We start from the raw sequence: 11,424 nt of genomic DNA, 5'->3' as shown, positions 1-11,424 counted from the left end.
ACCTGAATTCTGCCCTATCCTGTGCCATCCTCATCATCTCTGACACACTTGAGCTTCTGCTGCAGTCACTGTGTCAATCCATTTTGATGGGTCTTCTCTTTCATTGGCCTTCCATCTTTTCTTTTTTTTTTCCAGTTCCTCAGAGGTCTTTACTCAAGTCACAGGACTAAGGGTTGTGGACCTCATCCTCTGCTGAGGTCAGAGGGCACAGAGACATGAGGGGAGCAACAGGCAGAGTTTGGGGAGGAGGAGGGGAGAAAAGGGGGGACTGACTCTTCATGACCCCCTCGCCCTCTCTGGGCACGGGCCTGAATGACCCACTACATCTGCACTGAGCTGCCGTGTCCTCACTGCCAAAGCCTGCTGTCCACACAGTGGGTGGTGTTCCAAGGGGGCCAGTCTCCAGTCCAGCTGTCTCCAAGGCTGGAGAAAGGCAAGAGGTTGACACGCAAATGGAGACATTGGGACCATCACCTCACCCTGTCAGGAGGCTTGCCCTGCAAAAGATGACAAGCCAGGGTCCAAGAGCACAAGGTCAGGTGCGGGGTCTGAGAGCACAAGATCAGGTGTAGGGGTCTGAAAGGACAAGGTCAGGTGTGAGAGCAGACACAGGCGGTGGTGACATAGTCAGGTGTGGGGAAGGCGCTGGCCACAGTGAGTCAGGTGTGGAGAAAGCTACAGGCTATAGTGACACAGGTGTGGGGACAGATGCAGGCCCTGGTGACATGGCCAGGGCCCCAGGTCTCTGGGGTCACCAAGTCTCCCCAGTTTGCAAGATACTGGAGCCACTCTGAGTCCAGGCCCCAGCTGTCTGGAAGGTTTGTCCCTCAGCTGCAGAGTGAACACCTGGGTTCTGCAGTGGATACTGGGAGGCCACCAGGGTGGGCTGTGGGGGACAGCACGCAGGAAACAGCTCACGACACTTCTCCCTGACCCGCTCCAAGCAGGGGCCTCATCTGTGGTGTCAGCCAGCACTACTGCACCAGCCGATAGGTGATGTGCCTCCTGGCTGTCTCGCTAGGCCGGATGATCTTCACCACCTGGCCACACTTTATCCTGAAGTATCATGCCACTGGGTCTCCAGCCTGGATCCTGAGGAGCTGGTTCTCACGGAGTTTATATCGGGCCAGCAGCTCCGTCACCTCTTCCTTCATCATGACGACATGCTCAGGCACCAGCTCGTGCTCAGTGATATTGATTAGTAGCTCCTGCTGCAGGAACTGCTCCAGGATGTACTTGGGGGCCATGTCCACCAAAGACTGCTTGGCTGAGGGCGTCATGCCCTGCTGGACCACGATGAGGGCATGTGTGATGTTCTCCTCCTGCATGCGCTGGAAGTACACCTTGATGGTCTTGATGCCCACCTTGGGCTCCTCAGGGAAGAAGACGAACATCTGGTCAGTAGGTTCATCGTTGTGGGTCACCAGCACGGTCAGGTCTGTGCGCCGCGGCCACCCCTCACTGGGCTTGTTCCCGAACTGGGCTTTGAACTCCTCCAGCGTCTGGTCCAGCTCGTCCTGTGTCACCAGGTAGCCCCGGTCATGGCACAGCTACATGATGGTCTTGCGGATCTTCCAAAGGCCTCCTCCGCATTGTCCATGGTCGCATGGCTCGGCCTTCCACCTTTTCAAGCATCATGTCCCTTTCCAAGGAATAGCATCTTCTAGGAACATACCAAAGTATGGCAGACAAAGTTGTCCTATTCTTACCTCTAAGGAGTGCTCTACTGCACTTCCCCCAAGACATATCTGTTTGTCCTTTTGTCAGTCCATGGGAAATTCAGTACTCATCTCCAACACCACAGCTCAAAAGTATCAATTCTTCTTCTATGATCTTTCTTCATTGTTCAGCTGTCAATTACATAGCAAGTGATTGGAAAGACCATTATCTGAAATAAGGAGTTGCTTTGCCAACCCAAAGGCAAGTAATTTGAACTCACCAGGTTCTGCATAGAATAAAGACTCTTTCTGTGTGGTTTACAGCCTCTGAAAACCCACTAGAGGACCAACTATGACTCAGTTCTGACTCACATAACAACAATACCCTCAACAGAATATCACTTCTCCCACTTCCTCCTACTTTCATTCCTTCTTCTTTCCTAACTTTTCTTGCATTCTGACCTATGTTTTTCACTAAATTATTTTCTTTTGATCTTTTTTTCTAAGGGTGCATAGAATGGTTATTGAGTGGTGTTTATTCTAGGTCTCCCTGGTGCTGTGTTACTCTTATAGAGATGCCTATGGATGGCCTCAAAACTGAGCCAGGCCTGAAGGATATAACTTAGGGCCATAGTCTTGGAGCTTCCACCAATTACTCTCTATTAGACCAGCAAGCCTGGATACTTTTGTTATTTTTAGTTTTGTCTTGTATTTTTCTCTGGTTCTATGTTGTTGAATACCATCGAGTTGGAATCCATTTATAGCTGACTCTCCGGTTAATCACACAGAAGGATTTGCCCACAGCAGAGCAGCTGCTGGATTTGAACCATGTGCATGTGGGATTGCAGTGCAGCTTCTTACCACTAGGATACCTGAGCTCCTTCTGGATCTGTATGGGACCTTCAAATCCACCATAACTCACACTCTTTCCACCCTTTCAGAGTGGCAACGATAGCTGGGCACCACCTAGTTTTTCTGGTCTCAAGGTCACAGATGTTGAGACATGTATAGTCTATAAGTCATTTAAACCAGTTGTTTTCATATATGTTTGATACTTCTCATTAGGTTGTGTGTGTGGTTGGTTTTTTTTATTTTGGTGTTTTTTTTTTTGTTTTTGTTTTTGTTTTTTTTTTTGGTGTTGAGACCAACAGTTACACCTTACATGGCTTCTGCCGAGACCCCAGCCCTTATTCTTCAAAATGTTGTTGTATGCCATCTACTTGGAACCAGCCTGCAACTGACCTTCGGTGGGTTTTTAGAGCCAGTAAATTGCATTGGAGGAGATTGCTCATCTGTTTTCTATGGAGCAGCTAGTGGATTTGAACTGCAAACCTTTTGGCTGTCAGTGCAAAATAGAATGTAGAAAAAATTTTTATAGACCACGTTATGCCAATTGAACTCACCATCAGCTGAGATGATGCTTCTGAACCTTAAGGAATAGTGACTCATGCCCTCAGGGTGTTTGGCTATAGCTTAAAAGTTTTCATAACTTTGTCCCCTGTATAAGAAGTTTCAAGATTCATTCATGCTGTAATACTAATAGGACTCTCTCTCTCTTTATAGCTGAGTAGTATTGCATTGTATTAAGGCACTAAATTTTGCTAACTCATTCAGTAGTAAATATTAAGATCCAGTATTTAAACTCTAATTATTGATTGCATAAAGTAGTAATGAGAGCTAGTATGATAATCTTTCTACTAGAATATAAATTCTGGACATTCTGGTTGAGAGTAATTAAAATATGAGTTATATGAGTCATTGTAAAGTGACTGATAAAATGTGAGTAATGTCGTATTTTATTAATAGAATATTATTGTCATTGTTATGTGCTAACAAGTATGACTCATACTTACCCTATGAATGAGTAGATCTGGAATCTGCCCATTTCTGCTCCATCCTCATAATTTCTGACACACTTGAGGCAATTGCTATAGTCACTGTGTCAATTCATCTTGTCAAAGGTCTTCCTTTCTACACTGACCCTTCACCTTTCCAAATGTGAGGTCCTTTACCAAGAACTGATTTCTTGAAACAATATACTTAAAAGTATATGAGAAGAAGTTTTACCATCCTTGATTCCAAGGAGCACGCCAGTTTCACTTTCTCAAAGACAGACCAGTTTATTTTTTTGGCAGTCCATTGACTATTTTATACTCTTCTCCACAATTATAATTCAAAGGTAATGATTCTTCTTCTGTCATCCTTAGTGATTACTCAACTTCCAGATGCATAGCAAACAAGTGAGGAGACCATGGCTTGGATCAGGTGCACTTTCTTCCTTAAGCTGATGTCATAGTGAAGTATTAATCTTACTTAAATTTTTGCTACCCAATCTAAGTCCATAGAATTGAAAACTGAGAGTGAAGAAAGAAGCAAAAGAAAGAGGTATGGAGGGAATAGCAGAAGAAGGGTGGGGGTTAGAGAAAAAAATTTAAATTTTGTAGCGACCTTTACTTGCCATATGTTGAAAATTATATGCCTTAGGTTGAGAAGAGTTGGAATGTAATGTTATGCCTCCCTTTGCTAGTTTCATTTCTTTTCTTTCTAAGTATTTCTTTGCACTGGGTCTGATTCTATTATCTATAAATACATGTTTTAATGCCAAGTATTAAAGTGCAAGTGGCCCCCTAGATGCAGGCAATCAATCTTGAAATTTAGCAAAGAGCAGTGATCTATCTGTTGTAGAACTGGAGGAAAACGGTAGGTGTTGACTTTTTTTGAGAGGAGATAATGCTGCCTTCCAAAGCGACATCTCTTTTCAGGGATCATTTAGATGGTGTTCAATTTTTGCATGCATGTTGGTTGTAGAGTGCATTTTCTGTGTGAGCTATGACTTCACTGTACAGAGTCAGGATTGATGCAGGTGGCGGTTCAGCTCTAATTTGAGAGAGACGTTGACAAATTGGTGCTCACAGGAGGAAATGTTTATTCCTTTGGAAGCTCACTGAAGGAACTGAGGTTTCTTGTGGGTTTTTCCCCTCTATTTAAAGGAAACTAAAGAAGATTATAGAAACAATCCTTGATTATCTGAAGGGCTATTTTGTACCTGGATACAGTCCTGAGAAAAGAGAAAAAGATGATCTGTGGAAGTTACACATGCTAGGAGGATACAAGTAATATTTTTTCTAACAATTTAGCTTAAGAATCAGGCTGGATTGTCCTCACAGGGTAGACATTTCTCAATTTCTTATGGTGACATAAAAATACCTAGTGACTATGTATCTGCGATGTTCATAGGAGGCTTTTGTTTTGTTACCACATATTCATTCTTTTGGTTATTGTACCTGATTTTCCTCTAAGTACTCCTTATCCTCTGCTCTAGTTCATATGTCGTCCTCCATATGATGAAGTGTTGCTGACTACACCTTCCATGTCAAGGATCAGCCTGTGGGATTCAGAGTGGGCATCTCTTCCTCTTGACTACAATGACGGCTTAGGATGGCATATGACCCAAAGCTGACCAAATGGCGCTGTTGAGTGCAAAGAAACAGAACATTCTTCTCCACTAAATTTGCAGTGGGAAGATTATGATCGAATAAGGGAACCCTCTTGACACCTTGTAGGGCTTGATGTTAGAGAAATCACGGAAGGAATCAGACTCAAGAGATGGAATGGGACTAGGTCCTGAAGACTGTAAAATGGTGCTTGAAGTTAGAACTGTACAGCATTTATCAGTTTTGTGAGTCAATACCTCTCATTTTGTGACAGTTTGAATGGCATTTCCTATAACCTGAAAACAAAAGAGTCTTTGGTAGCTACCATATGCATTATGAGATTAGGTTAGAATTTATGATTTTCACGTGGTGAGTTGCAATATTACTTACTCATTCATGTATCTCTCAGATGTGTCAGTGGAAGAGCTCAATTTTATCTACTTGCAATGTGTTTCCTGCGTCGGAAATTGAGCACAGAGCTAGAGCTAATGTCTGTTAAAGGTTCTGAATGCATCTTCTTTTATGCTAGAAGTGGAAACAGTGGTAAAAAAAAAAAGAAGACAAGAGCATTTAACGCCAGTATCTTTAGTATTGCCAAAGTCAATGAGGATTCTTAGTTCTTAGTTACTAACTTCACCAGAACTGCCAAAGTCATTATGCATGGTGGTGGCAATGGTGGTAGGAAAAGCAACTATGAGGTGGGAAGTTGGAATTGCTTCACAGTCATTTAAAGAACTCAGATGTGACAAGAACAGAAGGCCAGAGGCTTATAAAATCTTCTAAATTCAGAGGTGAAAAAATTCCACATAAATTTCGGGCCCCCTCACCTTTGTAGTGTGATTTCAGCTTAATCACATGAAGGACTATGTGGTTCTTTTTTTGCATTACTTGTAGGGGCTGCCTAGTCATTTATCTCAGTGATATTTGGTATCATCTCATAACTCATCTGGTCTTCATTCATTAGTGGTCAATGCATCAAATCTATTCTTGAGATGTTTCTGAATTCAGGTGGAATAAATGCAAAGTTATATTTTGGCTTTCTTTGACTTGCTTTAATTTTCTTCTGCTTCAATTTGAACTTTCATTCGCAAGAAATGATCTGTTCCACAGTCGACTCTTAGCTTTGTTCTGACTAATGATAATGCACTTTCCTACTGTTTCTTTCCACATATCACTCAATCTGCTTCCTGCGTATTCCATTAGGCAAGATTTATGTATAAAGTTTGTTCTGTTTTTTTTCCCTTTTTTAAAATTTCTGTATTTTTTAAAAAAGGGTATTTGCAATGAATAAATTTAGCTTAATAATCAGGCTGATTGTCATCAGAGGGTTGAGATTTTCTTGTGGAGACACACAAATACCTAGTGACTATGTATCTAAGATGTTCATAAGAGGCTTTAGTTTTGCCACCACACATTCATTCTTGTGGTTTTGCTTGCATAATATTTTCTCATGCAATCTCTGGCTTCATTTCTGTCACCAAGGCCGTATTTTCCAACTACCAATCTTTCCTTGTTTCCATTCCAGTCATTATTTATTATGAATACATCTTGATTGTATGTCCAACCAATTTTATGCTGCAGAAGTTGGAAGAAATCCTCAATGTCTTCATTTTGGTAGCTATGAATAACAGGAGAGCATTGTCCGACCTCCTGCCCCGAGATGAGTCCCTCAGGTTGGAAGACACTCAAAATATGCTGAAGGCCGAGCTTCCTCCTTAGTGCAGAGGTTACCTTAGTGACTGAGATAGAGCAAAGCCATTACCCATTGAAGGCCTTTCATTTATTGATGTGACAAGACCTAGAGACTTGTGTAAATTCCGCTAGTAATTGCAACATCTAATGTACTAAATTTGAGTGTAGGAAAGTTGTTGTGTGCTGTTGAACTGAAAATGATCCATAGATGACCCTCAAACTAGTTTTCAGAGGCAGTTAATCCGATGAGAGGAGACTGACCATCCTCCCAGAGAGCATCTGGTGGATTTGAACTGTACGTCTTTTGGGATGGTAGCACAGCTTCTTAGCAGAGCACCCTTGTGGAAAATTAAAAGTTGTGGAAAATGAAATTGAACAACAAAAATTTAATCTATCCATCCGCAGAACAGATTATCCATGAGGCAGCTGTCAGATCAGAGCAAGGAAACACTGAAAGGTTCAAAATTGGGAAAGGTGTGAATCGAGGATGTGTCCTATCTCCATATCTTTTCACCCTATAGGCCAAACAGGTTATCTGGGAGGCTGGACTCTATGAGGGGAAGTGTGGCGTCACAATTGGCGGAAGATACATCAACAATTTGCGTTATGCATATGACACAACCCTGCTTGCTGAAACTAAGGAGGATCTGAAGCACTTGGCTACAGAGGTCAAGGATTGCAGCCTTCAATATGAATTGAACCTCAACATCAAGAAAACAAAGATTCTCACCACTGGCCTGATTGGCAGCATCGTGATAGATGGTGAAGAGATTAATATTGTTGACAGCTTCAGTTTGCTTCACTCTACAATCAACACTCTTGGTACCAGCAGCCAGGAAATTAAAAGACATATTGTGATGGGAAAGTCTGCTGTTAAAAACCTCTCCAAAGTACTAAAGAGCAATGGTGTCTCTCTGGAGACTAAGGTGCATCTGATATAGGCCATGGACCTTGCAATCACTTGTTACATGTCAGAGAGTTGGACAATGACTAGAGAGGATAGAAGGAGAATTGATGCCTTTGAGCTGTGGTGCTGGAGAAGAGTATTGAATGTACCATGGACTGCTAGGAAAACAAACAGATTCATCCTTGAGAGGGTTAAACCAGGCTGCTCCTTGGAGGCAAGGATTCTGAGGCTTCGTCTGACATACTTTGGACATGTTGTAAGGAGGGACCGGTCCTTGAAGAGAGACCTCATGCTTGGTAGGGTGGAGGGACAATGCAGGAGAAGAAAGCCATCTATGAGGTGGATTGATTCAGTGGCTGGGGTAATCAGGATGGGTGTATCGGAGACTGTGATTGTCACAGGACAGAGCAGAGTTTAGGGCTGTTGTACATAGGGTCGCAATGAGTAACAAGCCACTCAACAGCCCGTAACAGCAACAACAACAACAACAATGGGTCACTATGAGTAATAGGCAACTTGATGGCACATAACAACAACAATAAACCTTAATAAATGGCAGTAAATGTTGTTGTTGTAAGGTGCTGTTAAACCTATTACAACTCATCAAGCAACACTATGAACAGCAGATTCCGAATCTTGCCCTACCTCATGTATTCCTCATAATTTCTGATAAATACAACTCCATTGTTAAGGTCACTCTGTCAATCTATCTTGTTGAGATCTTCCTCTCTTGTGGAGGTCTACCTGACCCTCCCCCTTTCCCAGCATGATGTACTTTTTCCAAGGACTGGCCTTTCCTAACAACATGCCCAAAATATGTGAAACAAAATTTCACCATCCTTGCCTCTAAGGGATGTCTGGGTTGTACTTCCCCCAAGACAGATTTGTTTATTCCTTTGAAATAGATGTTGTTGTTATGTGTCATTGAGGTGCTTGCAACTTATAGCGACTTTTTGTATAACATCTCTGAAGTCTGCCCTAACCTAACCCAGTCTCATTGCCCCATTGTCCCCATTTATCAATCCATCTCATCTGTGGTCTTTCACTCTGAGTATGATGTTCTTCTCCAAAGACCAATCCCTCCTAGCCATGTGCCCCAAAGTCTGTGAGATGGAACTTCGAAAACCAAGCCTCCAAGGAGAAACTTGGTTTCACCCTCTCTGAGACAGACCTGTATGTTTTCTTGGCAGTCTATCATATGTTCAAGACTCTTCTCCACCATCAGAACTCAAAGGCATCAATCAATTCTTCTTTTGTCATTCTTAGTCATTGTCCAGCTCCCTGATCTAGCAAGTAATTGGGAGGACCATGGCCTGGATCAGGTGCACCTTAGTCTCTAGGTTGACATCTTTGCTTCTCTGTACTCTGGAGATGTCCCTGGCAGCACATTTTCCCAGTGAAATTCTTCTTTTGATTTCCTGACTCCTGGTGCCAAGAGTATTGATTGTGGAGCTGAGCAATCAATTGTAATGGAAGATATAGGCAATTTTTAATCATATAATCATTTACATAATTTACTATGTAAAAAACCCCTCAACAGCCCCCTCCCCCAAAAGCAAAATAAAATCCTCAAACTCATTGCCATCAAGTCAGTTCTGACTCATAGTGATCCTTTATTGGATATCCATGGCAATGAAACGGGAGAAGACTGTTCATCATTATCCCGTGGAGCACTTGGTGAACTTAAACTAGAAATGTCCAAATTTTGAGCTAGTAGCACAGATCCCTGCTAGCCCAGTGGCAGTATACTATGTAGGAAATAACAAATTGATAAGGAATGGTATCTCATTTACCATTAACAACAACAACAACAAAAAATAACATCTCAAGTGTATCCTAACATGCAATGCTGTCAGGACAGGATAGCATCCAAAAGGATACAAGGAAGACCTGGGGCCCTCTTGCTGTTACGCACTATTGAGTTAGATCATTTTTGTAGATATAAATTTAAGTTATAGTTCGTTTTTCCTCTTTTCTTACTGAGTGTGGATTTATTAAGCAAATATTACATATGTTTGTTCTTTCAGGTGCTGGAAATACTGAAAATCTCAGAAGTCCCTGCCCTCATGGAGTTTACAGTCTGTGGGGAAACTTACATATTAAAAATAACTAAAATGTAATGTGATATAAGATGGTGTACTAAATATTTGTTGTTGCTATAACAAGTTATTAACAATTTATTGATTTAAAATCACACGCACACACATACACACATGCAAATCTTATAGCTCTGGGAAAATATATTACAGTTTTCACTGGGCTAAAAGCAAGGTTGTAACTGGACTGTGTGCTTTCTGGAGGCTACCGGGTAGAAACTGACTCCTTGTTTTTTCTAGCTTCTAGAAACCACTCGAATTGATTCCTCCTCCTGTTCCTTTCCTGCATTATTCTGACCTCTGTTTCCATAGTCATATTTTCTTCTTCGCCTGCTGTCACTTTACCTTCTCGGACCGGGCCATCTTTCCTTCTTTTATAAGAATCCCTGAGATTATAGTGGGCCAGTTGAGGCAATTCAGAATTATCTTCCTATATCAAATCCTTAATCCCATCTGCAACATTCCTTTGCCAGTGCTTTAGTTGAGATTCTCTAGAGAAATAAAGTCAGTGGGATATATAGATTCAAAGATAGATTTATTTTAAGGAATTAGTTTATGTGATTGTGGGACCTAAAAAGTTTGAAATCTGCAGGAAAGTCTGGTAGGATGGAGACTCAAGCAGGTGATGTTCCCATCTTGAAGGAGAATTTTCCCTTCATCTAGAAATCTCAACTTTTCCACTTATTTCTTTTAACTGGTCATAAGAGAACTACTACATTATTGAGGGAAAGTCCTTTACTTTAAGCCTACTGTTTATAGATGTTAACCACATTGACAAAATATTTTAACAATAACACCTACAGTAGTGTTTGATTAACTGGCTGTTCTATCTTAGCAAATTTGATGTATAGTCCTGACATCTTAAAGTATAACATATGCACAGGCTCCAGAGTCCAGGATATACACATCTTTAGAGTTGTTACTCAGCCTGCTACAAGTATTAGGGAGACAAATTAAGCAAGATGAGGGAAGAGCGAATGTTCTGGGTAAGAGAAGCCCCTTCACGGAGGTTACATGTGGACGATTAATCCATTGGAAAGCTGAGGGCCATGACTTTCAGGCAAAAGTAACTTTGAGGGCAAAGGCATCAAAGAGGGAACAAGCCTGGCCTAAGGAATAGAAGTGCCAAAGCAGAGTAAGTTCAGAGCAGAGTAGAGGACAATGAGGTTGACAAGACAGGCTGGCCTTGGTATGGGGCTTTGCAGGCTATGAAGATGTTTAGTGTTTTCTCTAAGTGTGATGAAATGTTTGGAAAGCATTGTACTATGATTTAGACTGAGTTCTCTAGAGAAGCAAAGCCAATGAAGCTTATGTAGATGAGAGAAAGAGAGAGAGAAAGATTGATTTTTATTTAATTTTTAAAAATGTCTGATGCACTTATAGAGAAAGGTTTCTCCTGACACATATAACTTTAGAGTCTGATGAATACAAGGTCAGCAGGTAGAGCAGACTGTTGGTTCCAGTCCAAATAACTGGACATGATGTGCCAAATACAAATTTCAGATTAAATAGGAGAGCTTTGCCAGATGTGTTTGTATGTATGTGTCTGTTTCTCTCTCATCTCTATCTCTTATCTATCTATCTATCTATCTATCTATCTATCTATCTATCTATTTATCTATCTATCTCTCATCCAT

The 11,424-nt window shown here is 41.6% G+C and overlaps 1 pseudogene; it reads right to left on the bottom strand.

Moving 5' to 3' along the window:
• Positions 1–974: 974 nt before the first annotated feature.
• Positions 975–11,424, bottom strand: part of LOC102855281 — a 105,724-nt pseudogene continuing 95,274 nt past the window's right edge.

This window comes from Elephantulus edwardii, unplaced genomic scaffold (genome assembly GCF_000299155.1).
Source record: "Elephantulus edwardii isolate Elephantulus edwardi_28Jun2011 unplaced genomic scaffold, EleEdw1.0 scaffold00197, whole genome shotgun sequence".
NCBI classification, from domain to species: Eukaryota; Metazoa; Chordata; class Mammalia; order Macroscelidea; family Macroscelididae; genus Elephantulus; species Elephantulus edwardii.
The sequence above is the reverse complement of the archived record's forward strand: the minus strand, read 5'-3'. Positions and strand labels throughout refer to the sequence as shown.